This window comes from Pan troglodytes, chromosome 6 (assembly GCF_028858775.2).
Source record: "Pan troglodytes isolate AG18354 chromosome 6, NHGRI_mPanTro3-v2.0_pri, whole genome shotgun sequence".
In the NCBI taxonomy this organism is placed as follows: Eukaryota; Metazoa; Chordata; class Mammalia; order Primates; family Hominidae; genus Pan; species Pan troglodytes.
This window is the reverse complement of record NC_072404.2, coordinates 39,410,859-39,430,820: the sequence shown is the minus strand read 5'-3', so window position 1 is coordinate 39,430,820 and position 19,962 is coordinate 39,410,859. Positions and strand designations below refer to the sequence as shown.

At 40.1% G+C, this 19,962-nt stretch overlaps 1 protein-coding gene across 8 annotated transcripts in view; it reads right to left on the bottom strand.

The window, feature by feature from the left end:
- BBS9 (Bardet-Biedl syndrome 9) overlaps positions 1-19,962 on the bottom strand; it is a 797,962-nt gene that overhangs the window by 240,394 nt on the left and 537,606 nt on the right. The gene's annotated exons all lie outside the window — the stretch shown is intronic.

Sequence of the window (19,962 nt, the reverse complement as noted above, 5' to 3'; positions counted from 1 at the left end):
TAAAGTCACACCTGTATTAGGTATCATCACAGGGATTCAAACTGCAGTCTATTTAGCCCAGGATTTCTCCACCTCAGCAAAATGTCACGGGACATTTTGGCCCTGATAATTCTTTGTTATTGGGGGCAGAGGGGCTGTCCTGTGCATTGTAGAATATTTAGCAGCATCCCTGGTCTCTATTCACTAGATGTTATTAGCAACCCCTAATCCTAATTATGACAAACAAATATGTCTCCAGACATTGCCAAATATCCCCTGGGGGGATAAATTGCCCCTGGTTGAGACCATCCCAACCCAAAGCCTGAGCCCCTAATAAACAAGGACAGGCATTAGTTTTCAACACTTCACAAGGGCCTATTGTAGGCTGAACTATGTCTCTAAAATTCGCATATTGAAGCCCTAACCCTCAGTGGCTCAGAATGGGAATGTTTATAGAGATAGGATCTTTATGTAGGCTGAACTATGTCTCCCTAAAATTCACATATTGAAGCCCTAACCCTCAGTGGCTCAGAATGGGAATGTATATAGAGATAGACTCTTTAAAGAGGTGAGTTAAAATTAGTTCATTAGGGTGAGCTGTAATCCAATCTGACTGGTGTCCCTATAAGAGGAGGAAATTCAGACACACAAAGAGATACCAGGGTTGCATATACACAGAGGAAAGCCTACATGAGGACACAGCGAGAAGACAGACATCTGCAAGCTGAGGAAAGAGGCCTCAGAAGAAACCAGCTCTGCTGACACCTTGACATTGGGCTTCCAGCTTGCAGAACTGTGAGAAAAGTCCTGTCGTTGAAGCCACAAGTCTGTGATATTTTATTATGATCACCCTAGCAAACTAATACAAGTCCCCAAAAGCCACACTCAGCTTTCTGTCTTTACTTTTCCATTTTGTTTAGAATATATCTTGGAAGGTTTCAGAACCAATTCCAAGCCTAGCAAAAGAAAAGGTCAGTTCATGGGTTCTGTGGAGAGATATCCCAAAATATAACCTGGCAATACTGTGCCTGATCCATGTTTGTCTTGAAGATAACCACTGCTAGGAAAATATTCCAGAAATTCTTAGCAGGCCATAGCAAGTTGCTTTAGGACTTTCATGACTGGTTGTCAGTCATACCCTCACACTAATCCTGTTTGTGCCCTTGTCTTTATGTGTTTTTGTGAGAATATACTTTCTAGAAACTAAACAGAATGGCAATATGATGTAATGCCAAGATAGCAAGGACAGTTTTGATGTCCGTCCCCAGTCTAGTTCATGGCAGACATTATAGAAAATGAGTTCCAGCTCACTTTCTCACTAAGACAAGAAGGCATCAGAATCCTTCTTAACACTAGGCTCCAGGCAAGACTACAAAATGATCAGAGGTGGCAGGAGAGGTGAATTCTTAAGCTATCTTAGGTGCAGTGCCGTGTTCTGTACGCTGGCCGCACACTGGAATCATTTGAGGATTTTTTTTAAAATACCATGGAAAAGCAAAAATTGACAAATGGGATCTAATTAAAAGCTTCTGCACAGCAAAATAAACTATCATCAGAGTGAACAGAATGGGAGGAAATTCTTGCAATCTATCCATCTGACAAAGGTCTAATATCCAGAATCTACAAGGAACTTAAACCAATTTACAAAAAAACAAACAACCCCATTACAAAGTAGGAAAAGGATGTGGATAGACATTTCTCAAAAGAAGACATTCATGCAGCCAACATACATATGAAAAAAAGCTCAACATCACTGATCGTTAGAGACATGCAAATCAAAACCACAATGAGATATCATCTCATGCCAATCAGAATGGCGATTATGAAAAAGTCAGAAAACCACAGATGCTGGCATCATGGAACAGAGGATTCCAGCCTGCCTGCAGGCTCAAACACACTACCTGTAGGGCTACACAAAAAGCTCTCAGGGTCTTGGGGCCTCAGTTTTCCCATTTGTAAAATGGCCATCATAACTCTTGCCTTTCCTATTTTATGGGATTGCTATGTTCAAACAGATAAAGCTGAAAACCACACAAAATATAGAATGTGATCAATTTTAAAATCAAGCAATATTCTGCTGACATTAGCATCAGTGGTTCTCATCTCATCCCTGCACCAATCCACTGTGCAACCTCAGGTGAGTATTTTGCCTCTGGAGGCTTCAGTTTAGACTCACATAAAATGAGGAAGTGTCTAAAGCCACCTTCAGAACAAACATTACACGTTCCTGGCAGGAAAGTTTAATATGTTGTACGTTAATCATGGCTATTTCAGTTGAGATCTGATTTTCTCATTAAACATCATGGGTTTACATTCCTCCTAACAACACCAAGATGACTTCAGGAATCAAATTTAAATTACGTTGTAGCCTGGAAGCTAATTTTGTTATTGGGATCAAGTACCTTAAATGTTCAATATTTGGCCCAGAAGTCCAATTCTTGGAATTCATTTTAAGAAAATAATCAAGTTGTGGTCAAAGCATTAGGTACAAGGATGTTCATTACAGCATTATTTATAAATGTGGGGGGCAGAGAGTAAATATAACATCTAACAAGAGAAATGTTTCTATAAATTATGATACAGTCATAGGGTAGAATATTATATAGTCATGAAAAAATACCTGTATCAAAAAATATTTAATGACAGAGAAAGTATGATATATGTTAAATAAAACAAGAGATAAAGGACAGAAAACTTGATACAACACACACACACACACACACACACACAAACACACACACACACACACCTCCCAGAAAATGATTAGAAGGAAATACATACATCAAATTGTTAATCAGTGATACTAATTTTAATGATTTATAGGATGCTTTTATTTTCTTTATATTTTCTGCACTTTCTAAATTTTCTTCCATATGCACAACTGCTTTTATCAACAGAAGGGGAAAAGCATTATTTTAAAGAGCTACTGTGGATTCAGACATAATAAAGACAATACATTTGCAGAAACATATGGTGAAGGAAAACATAACAGGCCAACATCTCAGCAAAGAAACCAGCACCATCCCCCAGAAGCAGGGCCTGTGAGAAAACTGGGAGAGGTCAGGACTTCAGGTGAAAAGGGAAGACCAGCTGTGGCCTCTCCCACCTGCAGCAGGTCGTTATGCAGTTGGAAAAATGGCAAAGTCTCCCAGCTCAGTGCTTAGTGGGCTTTTACCATCTTATCTGCACAACTCATATTGTATCTTTGGAGGACGTAGGGAAGGGAGAAAGAATCCAATGTAAAGCACCAAAGAGGCTTAAAACGTTATTACTATAAAATGAATGAAGCCAAAGCTTCAGGACACCTCACTTCCACTGGCCTCTTCAAAGCCCCTAACCCCCTAGCAAGGTGTTCATGTCCGTGTGGTTGATGTTTCCCAATATTTGCAAAAGCAAACTATTTTAACTGTAATCAATGATAACTGCAGTCACTTCCACTTTTACCTCCATCACAGCTCTGCTCACATCGGGGGGCACTGGAGTGGCTGTGGCCTTTGGGGTACCCCTCCAGTCAGGGTTCCTCAGCCTTGGCACTCTTGGCATTTGGGGCTGGATTCTCCTTTCTATTGGAGCTACCCTGTGCACTACAGGATGTTTCCAGGCACCCTGGCCTCCACCTGCTCGATTTCAGCAGTACCAACACCATCCAAAATGGTCATGACAACCAAAAATGTCTCTAGACATTTCCAAAAATATCTGAGGCAGTGGTGGGGCAAAATTCCCAGTTGTTGAGAACCACTGGCCTAGGGGGACATTGAATACATTTGGTTTGGGGTTTATAGTGGAATATAGTTATGTGGTTCATGGTTACTTCCCTGCACAATTAAGTTCCCAGATATCCTGGTAGGAAGTTTTTCCAGGAAAACTTCCACAGCTCTCTATTGATTCACCTGTGTAAGATGAAGGTGCAAGGCCAGAGGGGTCATGTGTGATGGGAACGAGACCATGGCACTTGGCACATAAACTATGTGGGTAGTGGAGGAGAAACAAGGTTTAAAATATATGGAGCCAGAAACTACTCAGCAGAAAGTTCTTCCAATCAGATGTGTAAGAGAATTTCATTTCTCACCAATGCTGATCAAAGTTAAAGTTTTAATATGCACCACATAAATTATAAATGCACCAGGTAAGGACATCTCATTTATTTTTGGATGGAATCAATAGAAACAGTTTTGACATAAAGAAACAAATTGGTCCAGGCACGGTGGCTCACGTCTGTAATCCCAACAATTTGGGAGGCCGAGGCCAGGGGATCGCTTGAGTCCAGGAGTTCAAGACCAGCTGCTTGGGTAACATAGCGAGACCCTGTCTCAACAAAAAAAATTTAAAAAATTACCCAGGCATGGTGACATGTTCCTGGGGTCCCAGCTACTCAGGAGGCTAAGGTAGGACGATTGCTTGAGCCCAGAAGGTCAAGGATGCAGTGAGCCAAGATAGCGCCATTGCACTCCAGCCTGGGTGACAGAGCAAGACCCTGTCTTTAAGAAGTAAAAAAGCAAACTGTAACCAAAACATTTTCAAAGCACACAAAAATCAGTAATTCCTTAAGAAGGAGAGATGTATATTGCGTAGAAGTCATGAAGAAGTTCGTAGATTTGATATTCCATCTAACAAGAAGAATGGATTCATATAAATACAGAAAGAGTTTTCCTTTTTTTTTTTTGAGACAGAGTCTCGCTCTGTCACCCAGGCTGCAGTCTCACTCTATCGCCCAGGCTGGAGTGCAGTAGTACGATTTCGGCTCACTGCAACCTCCGCTTCCTGGGTTCTAGTGATTCTCCAGCCTCAGCCTCCCAAGTAGCTGGGATTACAGGCACACACTGCCACGCCCAGCTGATTTTCTGTATTTTAGTAGAGAAGGGGTTTCACCGTGTTGCCCAGGCTGGTCTCGAACTCTGCAGCTCAGGCAATCCACCTGCCGTGGCCTCCCAAAGTGCTAGTATTACAGGCGTGAGCCACCGTGCCTGGCACTTTTTTGTAAATTTTTGCTGTTTGACATGAAATTACTGCTATGGATGAAGATCACATAAAACTTATAATTCTTAGGCTAGGCATGGTGGCTCACACCTGTAATCCCAGCACTTTGGGAGGCTGAAGGAGGCAGATCACTTGAGGTCATGAGTCCAAGACCAGCCTGGCCAACATGGTGAAACTTCGTCTCTACTAAAAATACAAAAATTAGCTGGGCATGTTGGCGTGTGCCTGTAATCCCAGCTACTTGGGAGGCTGAGGTGGGAGGATTGCTTGAACCCGAAAGCCGGAGGTTGCAGTGAGCTGAGATCTTGCCACTGCACTCCAGCCTGGGTGACAGAACAAGACTCCATCTCAAAAAAAAGAAAACAACAACAACAACAACAAAACCTTATAATGCTCCACTGAAACAAGGATGTGAATGACAAACTGTTTAAGGAGCACTGTCAATTCAAATACTTAGGTTTCATTACTATGCAAGAACACTTCGAGATCCTTAAAACAGATTTGATAGAGGCTTTCCTAAATTTGACAATAATTCTAAAATTTAACAAGACATTACTAATAGCAATTTGTGAAGCAGAAAGAAACTTTTGAAAATTATCAATAGCAAAAAAGGTTAATCTGATCAACCACACCAGAGGAAAAACAAAATTATCTTCTTACTCACTCCACAGAAAATCGAACACAAATTGTCATGTGAAGAGGTAGTCAAAGAGTGCGTAGCTCAAAAATATAGGGAAAATATATTAATGAGGTTGGATATCCAGCAGTTAATTAATACAAATATTATATCATTCTGGATGTTATGATGTTTGTGACAATGGTTGGCTTTTAACATTTTTGAATTTGTGGAGATCTATTATATTTTTAATTCAGATTTTTGCATTTTTTCTTTTTCTTATGGGATCCCCCCCAAATTTCAAAAGCTTCAGGCCTCACCACCCTGGGCCTTCCCCTGAGCTCTCACCCCAGCCAGGCCCTGGGTATATGTCCTCTCAGTCACACTCACATCCACCGAAAAAAGTGGGTCTGTTATTATCCCTTTTACAGTTAATCTAATTTATTGGCTCATATTCCTTTCTCCAAAACACGTTAAGGATTCTGACACTTAATTTGGAAGTGCCCAAAAGTCTACATCACAGAAGAAATCCCCATTACCCTTTATTACCACATTATAGAGTCCACGTGTGTCAGTGACTCTCATATCAGAGGACAGAGACGATACCCTCTCACTGTGACCTACAGTGGGTACTGAAACTCTCAAGACAGCAGCTAACGTGACAGAGCACATATCCAATCAGCTGTAGACTAGTCAGTTCCATTAAATTGTCTCCAAATTTAAAGGTAAAAGATGTCTTAGTTAGATTATATAGTGAATAGGCCAAAATAAATACACTTAGTTTAGTGTTCAGCACAAATAGCTAAAGGTCAATCAGTAATACAGCATTACTTATGCTATTAGGCCACTTACATTGAGAATATGTATTTTTCAGTGTTCTGAAAAGAAAGATTTTTAGCCTAGGAGAGACTATTAGCCTGTCATATTTTCCAGAAAGCTCTGTGAGTGCCAGGACTATGCGCTAGCATCTAGCACCATACCTGGAACCTACAGATGCTCAACAAATATTTGTTGAATGGATGAGACTCTACCACTCTTTCCTGTTTCCTGGGAGTGAAGGAGAGAATAAGAAAATATGAGTAGCCATTTGCTTCGTGCAACGACCCCTGCTTAACAAGGGAAACCCACTGTTCAGAAACCTGAGATTACAGTAACAAGTAGACTCTTAAAAAGGAAGTCACAACAGATCCCACTGACCGATGAAGACACAATTCAGCAGCACCAAGGGAGCGCAAGATGGCTCCTACTAGAACCAAAAGGCAACTAAAAGCCAGAAATCCCCACAAGGGTCATTTATTTATCTTAAAGGCTAAATTTAGCAAAATTCTCTCTCATGTCAAACTCGAGGCAATCCGAAGATTTAGCCTTGGGAGGATGTAATTGATTGTAAATTATTTTCATTTTCCATGCAGTGCCTGCACTGCTACATATTTGACTGTTAGAACGATTAGGCGGGAAAGTATAATGTATATCCTAAAACGTGTGATTTATAAAAGTCGCTTCAATCTCAACACTGATTTTTATTGCATAGTGGGACTATTTCCTTCCTTCTCTTTTGAAAATGTACACCTCTAACACTATGTTCCACAGGAAAACGTTTTCTACAGCCAACTTTATAGAAACATATATTTAAAAGAATTCTAAAGACCATGCCAAAATCCTTTCCTCACCAATGACTGGTTTTGTATTTGTTAGACCTGAATCAATATACAACATTCCTGTATTCTCTTGCTTTTGCACTTTTTAGATTTTATTTAGATGTTTATTCTCATCTATACATATATACTTTCTCCCACTCTTTGAAGAATCAAGTGCAAAGAAAAGTTTTAAAGGAGACAGTATGAGATGATCATTTGCAGAATCAAGAGTTCGCTATGTTTGATTTCTGTCCTTGGCAATACTGAGGCTCATGGTATGTTTCACCTCTTAGCATTTTATATTCCTTGCTGCCTACTTAGCAATGGGCAATCAGAGTATTTACTTAGATTAATTAACTGTTACTTAAAATACAATGATTTTTCTATTAAATCATCAAATTACGAGCCCAAATTTGTGGTCTATTTGTATAGGATATGCGAGATATTACTTCTTTCAAAAGTATTTTTCAGGATCATATAGGTGATGGCAACCTAGTTTTCCAAGTTTATTAAATTTGAAACTGGACCATTGGAGAAAAAGTGCAAACAATTCCAAATGACTCAAAACAGCACTAGGCTTAAATTATATTTTAATGACTTTCACAACAAACTTCAGTGTCTGTTTTGGCAAAGAATGTCTCCTAACTTTATTGAAAAAAACAAGCTCAAAATGCCAAAACATTTTTAGCAAAATCTCAGACTGACGGTTTATTTGCTTTGCGATTTAAAATAATAGGGAAAAAAATTTCAAAAAAATAAAGTAGTCTGGAATGAAACTGCTAAAATTCAAATTTACATTATTCTAACAGGGTTTAAAATCTGTTTGAAGATAGATAATTGAATGATGTAGGTACCAGTTCCACATCAGTCATCTGCCATGCTGTTCGTCATGAGCAGACATGATGCCTGCTGGGAATTAAATTGCTTCATGTTGCTCAGAGTGAGGAGATAGGACTGAACTCTGACCCATGGGTTCTGTATCCCAGAGCCCACTGGAGATGCCAATAATGGCATTATAATAAAGCCTGAAGAACAGTAAATCTGAGTGAGGAGAAGGGCTGGTCCCCACCAGCACTGACCAGCCCACTAGCTATCAGCATGTGATGTTGGCCCTCAGTGTTGATGGAACTAACACTTCACAGTAGGAGCCCCATGAAGTTACCTCAGGTTAAGCAAAACCGCAAAGAAAATAAAATCTGAGGCTGAGTTGGTTGCACTACAGCATTACAGAATGCACCTACCTGTACAAACGGCCTTTCTGGGCTGGAAGTAGATAGAGTTTAGAAGCTCTACCAAGCCCTATCTCCTGAGGTCCGGAAAGGGGAATAGCCGGCCACACAGTCTGGGGCAGAGCAGGAATGGGGATTCAGGGCTCTCCATGTGCAATTCAAGCCTTCCACACAGCTTTGCCATATCCTTCCACCTTGAAACAAACCAATTCTACTCCCTTACCCTTAAAGTGATCATAATTTATGCTTTGGGTCTGAGCTTTCACTGAAACTCTGTGCCCCTTCAACAGCAGCGCTCTGTTAGCACCAAAGTCTATTCCTTCTAGGCCATTTTTAGGCTTGCCAAGCTTTAAAGTGGGCCCCAAAGGAGGAAGATAATGATGTTAATTGAGTCTCCTAATTTCTCCCCATAAAAGTTATGGAGTTGCTTGATGAAGCGAATTTATTACAGAGTCAACATGTAGCGGGGTGAGTGTGGGGGCTGTTCCCTCTCAGTTCCCGGATCTTTTGCTGATGAGGCCTTTGAACTCCTGCCCACACAAAGCACATGAATCAGTGTCATTTACCATGTGCATTTAGATAATTGAAATAATAAAGATGAAATGTATACAAAAGATCTACTATTTCATGAATAGTAACCCCTTTTTATCAGCACACCAACTGTGAAGCAAATTAAATCACCTACTTCCTTGCTCTGTAAGAAAGTTCCTATCCTCTTGCCCCCATCTTTCCACCATCCTACCAATTTTCATTTTCTTCCTCAAAAGGTCCTAACACACACACATATATGTGAACTTCCAATCAAATTTACCATTTTGAATGGAAATAATATGAGAAAATAATAATACACAGGAAGAAAATTGAACCCAAATTTTTATATTTTCCTGCTTCCCTATAGTTTTAAAAATTTAAGCATACAAAAACTGGAAGTTTTAACAACTCAGCTCACTTTCAACTTTGAAATGCTATGCTGAAAAGGAATAAATGTGTTCATATTTAAAGCCACTTAACCTGCCATAAAATCAAGAAAGAATATCATTATTAAAAATTAAATACTCCTAAAATAAACAGTCAGGAAGACATTATTGTTATGAGAGGACTTCATTACTTTTGAACATTATTTTGAATGTCCAAACCTGTCCTGAAATCCCAGTGATGACAATAAATCATGCTTTACCTCCCTTACTAGAAACTTACACAAATTTAAAAGGGACATAGCACATCTGAATCAAAAGGATTCCTCTAGATCAGTTTCCAATTTCAACATTGGTTTCCTATCTATAATTGAACTTCAAAATGTTAAACCATCCACAGCTGTAAGTCACAAAGACAGCAGTGAAGGAAAAGAGTACATTCTCTTGACAAAGAATGCCAGAAAAGGAAACTTTTAAGGGAAACCTCTGTAAAAATAGACACTTAGCTAAGACATGCACAGTGTTACCACCGCACTTGTCTCTTGCCTTCTGTGCCACAAGATTACCCCTTGACAATCTTCTGAGGTCTAAGTGTGGGCCTCTGAGCAAACATCTGGGAGCTGTTTGCATCCTTCTCCCATTGCAACCTCTCTTCATCATCCCGAGTGGCATCAGCTTCTTGGACAGTCATTCTCTCTGAAGATAACCTTTGCTCAGAGCATCAAACAGCACCAGACACACACAGGACTCTCAAGAAACAGTTGTGTGAGTTAATGAGCCAGCACTTCTCTTCCATCTGGCCTTACAAATGCTGGGACTCAGAGCACGATACTCCAAAGACAGCTCTTTGGTGTGCTAAGTACTTCAAACTGAAGGATATCAGAAAAGTCTCACAAGCAAGGTCCCTCTGACCTTCTCCATCCTCCTGTCTCCTATCCCTCTTCCTCCTCTGAAGTGAATCACAGAAACCAGAATTCCTCCTCCCCAAGGTGGAGTCATAAAAACTAGAACCCCTCTCCCCAAAAGTAAGCCAGAAAACCTACCAAGGTCACTCTCTTCCTTCTCCCTTCGGTCCTGCCCCATCCCCAGGGGGAGGGAATGCTACACAGAAAGGCCAGGAAGAATCTGAGCTGACAGGCCTTGCTGGGGTTCCCCCCTTGGTCTATTGCCATGAGGTCACACCTTTTGTCCCATCACAGTTCTACATGGCTATCCATTCTTCGTGGAACCTAAGCATAAAAAACAATTTTCCCTGGGGTTTTGGGTCTTCATTTCTAAAGGCTCTCACATCACGTAAAACTTTTATTCAATAAATTTGTTATGCTTTTCTCTTGTTAATCTGTCTTTTGTTATAGTAGTGTCAGCCGTGACCCTTATGATAGGTGGGGAAAGTAATCACACCTTTCCATCCTGACACAACTCAAGAGAAAGTTCATTTCCTCAGAGGTCTTTCTGCTCAAATGGTCAAGATACCTCCTTGGCCTGGCTTTCAAACTGGATACTTCCCCACATAGGAGTGCTCTAAGGAAACTTTTCTACAGGTGCTCAGATGAAATAAAAAAAAAACAGCAAAGAAGAAATCAGAAAGAAAGTAAATCACAAACTCTCATTTCTTTCTCCTACCAAATATGTTCAAATAAAACTAAAAATTCCAGCAACCTCTGAGGGACTTTTTATTTCCTTTTTTTCCCTACATTCCTTAAAATTTTGGTATCAGCACTCTAGGAAGGCATAAATTCCAAATTCCAGCATTTCAGACTATCGTGGTTTTTATTAGAGAAACTTGAGATTTTAGAAGGGTTAAAACAACACTGAAAGCCAGGCTTTGGGGATCAGAAGATCCCTCTGCTTTGGGTGTATCAATAATTAACTTTATAAAATTTTGAGAAAATAGTAGTCATTGGCATCTATATGCCAAATAAAGCATGGACCACTCACTGAAAGGAATTCACAATCCAGTTCAATTTCAAAAGCATCTTACTGAGCAAAAGTGCCAGACATTCTGCTAGGTAACGAGGAATCAGAAATGACTGAGACATGAGGCAACACGGCAGAGGGGAGAGGGCAGAGCATGTAGCAGGTGGGGAGGGCTAGTGTTTACTCCAGAGCCTTCCTCAGTGCCAAGCTGAGAGCCAGCAGGTCTGCCCTGGGACCTGGCAGAGCACACTGATCTCCTGGAAGAGCCCAAGCAGAGTATCTGAGTCAGGGAGTGGGTGCAAGACCAGGAGGCACTGAATCAACAAAGAGGAGCCACCCAGCTGAGAAAGACCAGGTGACATGTTTGTCAGCTGCAGACATCAGAAAAACAGGCCAATAAAACACACAGGGGCAAGGCTCCCTGGAAATGCCAGGAGCTTCAGTGCAGCAGGGGCCAAGGTAGGACCAGAGTCCATCCACAGATCCAGGCAACATCTTGATGTAGATCCAGGGACCGGCTCATGAGAGCAAGCGCTGTGCCCACTCCACACAGCCAGCCACTATCTAAAGACAAGCAGGTGACAGGAAATGGAAATTAGAGAGGCTCAACAATCATCATTAAAGACAGGTTTACCTACAGAGACTCTAGAAAAATTACTACCGGGGCTAAGATTGAAGGTGGATTATGTACTTAGTTATCTTTTTCTTTCCTATTACCTAAAAGGGTAGAGGTTCCTGCAGAGCATGAGATAGTTATAGAGAAACAAACAAACAACAAACAAATTTTATTTTGCTCTTGCACAGCTTAATTGCAGTGGACAATCCAACTGACCAAAAAAAAAAAAAAAAAAAAAAAAAAAGAATGGCTGTAAGGATATGCCAGCCTTGGAGGATGAATAAAGCAAAGGTATGGAGTTGAGAATATGAGCACCACATTTGGGAATTAATAAGATTTTCGACTTCACTATAGAAGAGAGTTTAAGAACAAGACCCTCAAAGGTCAGGGCAATATGGAGGTTTACGATTCCCTCAATATGGAGTTTAAACCTTATTATTTGACTTTAAACTCCAGTTTCATTTGCAAAACAGCAGCATTTTTTCTGAGTTAAAAATAAATCCAAATTTCAAATTAATGTCGTCATTCACCTTCGATGCTCTAGTCTGCAGATCTTTTCTTTTATGGAGAAATGTACTAACAATTTGACTACCGATGGAGAGAGGAGAGATCCTTGGGGTAAAATAAATCTCATGTACAATAGGAGCTGAATTCATTATATGCATGTTCACGTAAAAAGTGATCAAAATGAGCAAAATAATAAAAAGAGACACATAGTAAAACTGTACCACACCAAGGGATTGCATGGTTTTACTTTCCACTGGACTGTAAACTGTCTGAAAGAAATTTTTAAAAAAAGGGATGTCTGGGTTGAATTTCAGCACATCGCATGAGGAATTAATTACCTCCAATTTCAAAACTAGCCTTTCTGGGGTTTGCTTTCAGTTTGGGATATTTATGACTTTGAATCTTTTTTACGTCAAATTAGCAGGGTTTTCCCCTTTTATTATCCATGGTACAAAAATAGCCATATCCTTCCCCATCATACAGCACTGAGGTCCTCATGACCTCATTGGGAAAGGTGGCTGTTGTCAGAAGCCTTCACCCATCCATCCATCCCCAGCAAGGGTCAGTAAGGGGGCTCCCCCTCATCATCTGTACTTCTGGCAAAGGAGGGTCGGGGTAGATACCAGCTCACCTCAGCACTGGCTGTGTCATCTGACAGGCAAGGCAATTCTGCAGCAAGCACTGTGCAATGGAGTCATACACTGATGGTCAAGGGCTACTCCTTCCATGTTGATCTACATGTATGTCCTTCAAAAGGAAATAGACTTTATCTTCTAGGACCACAGGCATCTGCAGTGCACAGGCTGTCTCACCACAAACTTCACTAATTTAAATTGGAATTTTATCTGGCAGTTTGGAATGGCTTTTGTTTGAAACTCAGTGGGACAGTGCTCCTGCCTCCCAATTTACATGGGCTTTTGAGTTACTGAGGGGATGCACACATGCAGAATCATCTGCAGTTCCTCGACCATGCTGAGCTGTTTTATGTCGTTTTCCTCTACCTGAAATACCCTCATCCTCATCCACTTATCCTTCACTGAACTCCTATACACTCTTTAAGACCCAGCTCAACCGCCACTGCTCAGGCTTCTCTGACCTTCTACAAGGAGGGGTAATTGCTTCCTCCTCTGAGCAAGCACACACCCCTCCCATTTATGGCATACATCACGGTTCACTGCACTCATGTGTCAGGAAGTTGGTCAGTGCCCACACTTCTACAAGGGACTCTAATAGCCTTGAGGATAAAAAGTTGATTATATGCTTGGCAAAGAGTAGGTGTTCAATAAAGGCTAGTTGAATGTGGCAGATACTAAGAGAAGGACAAAATGACAATGGGGCAAGCTATACAAGGAGACAATCAAGGTGTCTCAATGGATGTGCTTTGCAGTAGACTTTGTTAAGTAACAGAATGGGGTGGCAAGTGAAGTGGTGGAATGCCCACGTGAAATTCAAGTCAATGACTAACTGATAGGTACTGATGAATGACTAATGGAATGAGAGAATATTAATTGAGCAAAATATTTGAGTTGGTAGGATAAATAGAGTCCCCCAAAATTAACTTGTTAACTGACTGTAGCTGCCACAATAATCTACAGGAGACACAGTGTCTGTACATAGATGAATGAGGCAGAGAGATGCAGAGTCTGCTTGACTGAGGGTGGTCCTGAGTGAAGCACCAATCCTCAGAGTACGGGCCAGGCCTCAAGGCATGAGAATCATCAGCAGTGAATCAGCGTCCCTGGGGGTGGCCTAGGTATCTATATTTTAAACACATTCCATGGTGATGCCTATGCATAACAATCTGAAAACCTAAGCATAAGAGAGTCATCTCCCTACTATAGATTTTGACCTTGAACTTGCTTCAAAAGTAAATTTCAATGGAGAAAGTGCAGTAATTTCAATAAAAGATGCTGGAGCAATTGCAAATCTATGTAGAAATAAAGGCGAATGTTGACCCCCATCCCAAACCATGTACATAAATTCATTTCCAAAGGGTTTGTAGATCTAAATATAAGACACAAAACAATAGCTCTTATGGAAGAAAACATAGAAGAATAGCTCCACAACTTGGAGTAGGAAAAAATTTCTTAATAGATCACAAAAGCATTAAATAATTTTTCCTTCAGGAAAAATATATATAAATTGGAATATATTAAAATTAAGAATTTTGTTATCAAAAGACACTATTAAGAAAGTAAAATCCAAGCCACAGGAAGGATAAGAGTTATCTATGATACAGATAGCAAACCCGACAAAGGACTTCCCACAAGAATAAATTTAAAAACTCTCATAAACCAATAAGGAAAAGGCAACTTTACAGTAAAATAGATAACAGACTTGAATGGGCACTTCACAAAAGGAAATATACGAATCGCCAATAAACATAGGTAAAGGTGACCAGCATCATTAGTTATCAAAAAAGTGAAAATTAAAACCACATTGAGATGGATCAGGTCATGCTATCCCCAAATTATGGCATGTTGGCATTTGAGAAATCAGCAGAAGCGGGAAGTTCTCTCCGACTTTTTCCAGCCATTCTCCCCTGAAGGAGGCCATAAAAGAATCATTCAACCTTCCTCTAAAGTAAGTTACAAGAGCCTCATTCCATCAGTCTTCCTTATAAGAAATGAAGACACAGAGAAGAATCTGAACAAACAGGCCTACGTTCCCCCGTTTGTTGCCAGTAGATCATACCCTTTTTTCTCCAATCATACTTCTGCATGACTATCCATAAAAATACACAGCTTTCTTTACTTCTTCAGGGCTTCATTTCTGGATGCTTCAGTGTTATGTAAAACTTAAATAAACTTGTTATGCTTTTCTCATGTTAATCTGTTTTTATTACAGAGGTCTCAGCCATGAACCTTGCAATGGGTGAGGAAAAGATATTACTGCTTCTCCCCTACACATCCAACAGAATGGCTAAAACTTAGAAGACTGGCAACGCCAATGTGAGTAGTGTAGAAAACAAAACAAAACAAAATCTCTTCCTCTAACCATCTCAGGTTCTCCAGTGGGGTACTGTAAATTAGACTGGCTAAAGTCAGATGAACAACAGAAAAACAAACAGAGGTTTATTTGCATGTGCATTACACATGGGAGTGCCCAGTGATGAGTCCCAAGGGTGATTAGAACTTGGGTTTACACACCATCTTAGGCCAAAACAAAGGAAAAGAGGCTTGGGGCTTCTTGGTAGGGGAGACAAGTTACAGGAAGATGATTGGGAAAAGTATGGTAAACAAGGGTTGTTCAATAAAGTATGTTAAGTGGATTTAAGTTGGCTCCTTCTCCATTGATAAGAGTTGTTAAGAATCCTCCTCTTCCCGGTATGGGAGAGGAAGACATTTCTACAAATGGAATTTTCTTTATAAATGTAAATTTGCTTTACAACAGAAAAACTCGTGCCCTGTTTTAAGAGCTTTTCTGGCATCTGCTGGTTCTCAATGGCCTTTAGCTCAAAATGATCTCTACGCCAAAGAGGCAAATGGGGGCAGGCGGATAATCTGGTGCCCCTCAGTAAGGTTATGGAGCAATCAGAGCACTCACACACCACTGATGGGAGCAAAAATTGGTACAACAATTTCTGAAAAGTGTTTGGCAATATCTCCCAACGTCAAGCATGTGCATATGCACTTGATGGCCCAGGAATTCCAGTCGTATGTACCTATCCAAAATAAATACATACATATGTTCATCAAAAGACATATACAAAAATGTCATTAATAGTGGCACTATATGTAAGCCAAAAATTGGAAACAACTAAAATATCTTTCAGTAGGAGAATGGTTAAATAGTATACTTGTACAATAAAATCTCACATAACAAAAAGACCTGAAGAATTACAGCACAGATGAACATCACTCACACTGTGCTCAGAACAAAAAGCCAGGTCCTAAAGAGTATATTCCGTGTGATTTGAGCTTTATGAAGTTCAAAATCAAGTGAAAATAATCTATGGTGATAGAAGTCAGAACAGTGGTGACCTTAGGGGGTGTAGGGAATGAGAAGGGGCATGAGGGATACTGCAATGTTCTATTTCTGGCTGTGGGTGCTGGTTACACGGGTGTATTCAGTATGCTGAAATTCATCAAGCTGAATACTTACGATGTGTGCACTTTTTTGTATGTATGTTTACTTCAATAAGAAAGCATACTTGAAAAATAAACTCCTGAAACCAGCCACCATCTGAGTAGACACTTTGGCATTAGCATTCCACAGTCTAGTACACTCTTCCATCCAACAGCTTTGCTAAGCTGGACTTCACCCATAAAGCCACTCTTCTGTATGATTATAATGGATTTCTGCATTTATATGGCGCCTTTCCTCTGTAGAGATCAAAGGGCTTCTGCATAATAAAAGATAGCATATCAAATGCAGTTAGCTCTGAGGGAATAAAGGGGGAAAACTGAACTCAGGGACATATAATCGAGGAAACTTACAGAAAATAAGTAAAATAAGTCATAAAAACTGTAATGTAAAAACAATCATAAACATCAACTATCAGAAATTCACTTGTGTGAAATAAAAGGCTCACTTCTCTTGAGGTTGCTTTCTTACTCTTGACAGGGGAAGGACAGAGAGCAGCCGAGGCATTCAATTTAGGACTTAGACTCGTAGGCACCACATGGCAAGATTTCTCTGGAGTCAGCTTGGCACCTCACCGCAGTAAAACAGAACAACTAAATAAACTCTCTGTGCTGCTGTTCAAAGAGCTTTCATATGTGCTTTAAGACATAAACTCACTAGCTCTGACAACTAATTAAATGGGCCTTGTTCATATTTGTGAAATAAATATTCTATTGCCATATCTCTCTGAGGCATGTAGAATTATATACATCACTTTCATGTTTTACATTGATATTCACCAAATGTGTTTTTCTCAAGCTTTAATTCTTGAAATTGCCTAAGGAAAGTACATACAATGAGGAATTTTTCACTGACCTAAGGTCAGTTTCGAAAACTGTGCGGGTGACATTCTGGCTTGGCCAGTGACCCCAGGAGATGTTTCCATTGGCCTAAAAAACGATACCCTTAGCTTTGTGGATTGTGAAACAGTGGCCCAGGCATCTCCCTGTAATCTCTACACATGTGGAAGGAGAAAAAGGAAAACAGTTTGCCTTGAATAATTTAAATAGTCCCTGTTCAGCAAATGGATTAACTTCAATAAAGGGAATCAGATAAAGAAAAGCAGGGTTTTAATTTCATGTATATTTCCCTTGTGAGGGATGACAATGGTCAGTGATGATGGAAAGGAGAAGGAGGAGGAAACTGGCCGTGAACATTTGATAAGCCCTTTAAATGGATAACCTCATTAAATTTTCACAACAACCCTATTAAGTTAGTAGTTTATTATCTCCATTTTACAGATAGAACAATGGGGATTTAAAAAAAAAAAAAAAAGGCTAACTAGCTTGCCTGAGGGTCACACTACATAAGTGATAAAGCCAAGGTGTAATCCCAGACAATGTGACTGCAGAGCTTTTGCTCTTTGGCTGGGCAGTTGATGAAATCAGGTGGAAGGGACACTTGGGCATCCCATGGTAAGGTTTTGTGTTAGAAGACGGCCTTTGCGTCTCCAAGGGATCTTACTTTTCAGGGACTGCTCTGGCAGCAGCTACTCTTGTCATCTGTGATAAGCTTCAGAGAGAGAAATATCTGCTTCCCTAAGTAGAATGAGCCACAAGTCCTGTGTGACTACAGGGACTCTCAAACAATGTGCCAGGAATCAGGGCACTCCTTGGAATCATGTTTTGACACAACTCACGTGCCTTTAAAATATTAAAACCACGCCCCCTCATCAGAGTTTGCCCTTTTGAAGATTTCCAACTTGTCCTTGTGTTCAGGATTTTGGCTAGCAGCATTTACAAAGGGTTCCCTGGAAGGTAAGTTCACGTTCCTTGAAAACCCTATGGAACAATCCAGATTTCCTCTACAGGCAGTAGCAATGATTCATTCACAACAAGAGTGTTGCTAACCCGTTCAATAGGAGACCAGTCTTTAGGGAAAAAACCACAGCTAGGAGATTTTCATCTGAACAGGAGGTCACTTTAAAATTCAATTTAGTGACACACTCGTGGGTTTTCCCTGGCACCTGGAATATATGGACTAATAATTGGGAACAGCTGCATGTCTTGACTGGAACCACTCTATTTAAATAGCTCCAAGATTACACCCTTGGCCTCTGCTTCTTTATATACTTTGGAAATAAACTACTGTGGATGCCCAAATGTATTCAGACAATGGAAGAAATGATTTATGGAGACTGACCATATACATCCAGCGCTACAAGCCCCATTCATTTCTCTGGTTCAATCATCACCACCCATGCGATGGAGGGAGAACAAACTGACAAGGTCACGCGGTTACTTATCCCCAAGAGTCACCCCGAATAAAAGTTACCCTCAGATTGAAGTTCTTTTTCATGACCTTCACTCTAAGACACAGTTGTTGCATTCTGACTCCAGTAAACACCTTAGTTATCAACTTTATTCAATCTGACAATCCCAGAGCATTTATTTCTGGTGGGCCCCAAGTGAAGTCCTAAACAGTTAATGAAATTCCTTTAGGATATGGGATTTATATGTTTTAACTGGACATTTTAAAAGATGCTTCAGTTTTCTTCACATTTGGGCAATGTTATTCAGTTTTATTTTTCTTTTGAATCATTGATTCCACAAAGATTTATTATATGCTTATCCTGGGCCAAGTGCTCATCCCTCAAAATGGCCTGAGCTAAATCTCTTCATGCCAAACACACTTGTAATCATCCTTTTCCAATGTAAATATCCAACAATAGAAAAGTAATAAAATATAGCATGGCATCTCCACTTGGAAAAAGATTATGGGCCCATTGACAAATAATGATAGCATCTACAGGAAATTGGGAAAATTAAAATGATATTAAGTTAAAAAGAAAGAAATTGAATACACACATGATGACAATGATGTAAAATTATAACAGAAAAAAAGGTGGAAAGGAAATAAAACTCAAAAGGAAACAAATAGTCTATATTCTGAATCTCTTCATAAATATTCCCGAAAACCACATAGATCAACAAAATGAACAAGTAAAACCACCAAGAACCCATACCTGTAGCATAACTACGGAACAGAGAATACTCCAAACTTCAAATTATGCCCAAACAGGTAAATAAATGACCAAATTCAGAAGAAAAAGTGCAGAAAAGAAGAAAGGAAAGCAGAGGAGTAGGTATGGAAAACACCCCCCAGAGAAACAATGTCGCATCCCAAATGGGAAAACATTGAACACAGTTGTGAGACGTGGCGGATTAGGGCACTGGCTACTGAGAATCACAAGGAAGGAGATTGAAAGTCTGCAGGAACAGAGGTAGGTATCTTGGGAAGCCAGGGGTTCCGTAGGAAAAGGATTAACTGGAAAGGGCGGCCTTCAGAGATTTGATGTTGAAGAAAAACAAGAAAGAACTGGAAATTAAAGTACTGGAAAAACAAGAGAATTACAAAACCAGAAGGCAAACTGCCACTCCCCAAAAGGAGGGCAATTTTTAAGGAAATTGCAATTTACAAACAAACAGAAGAATCTCTTGAATTC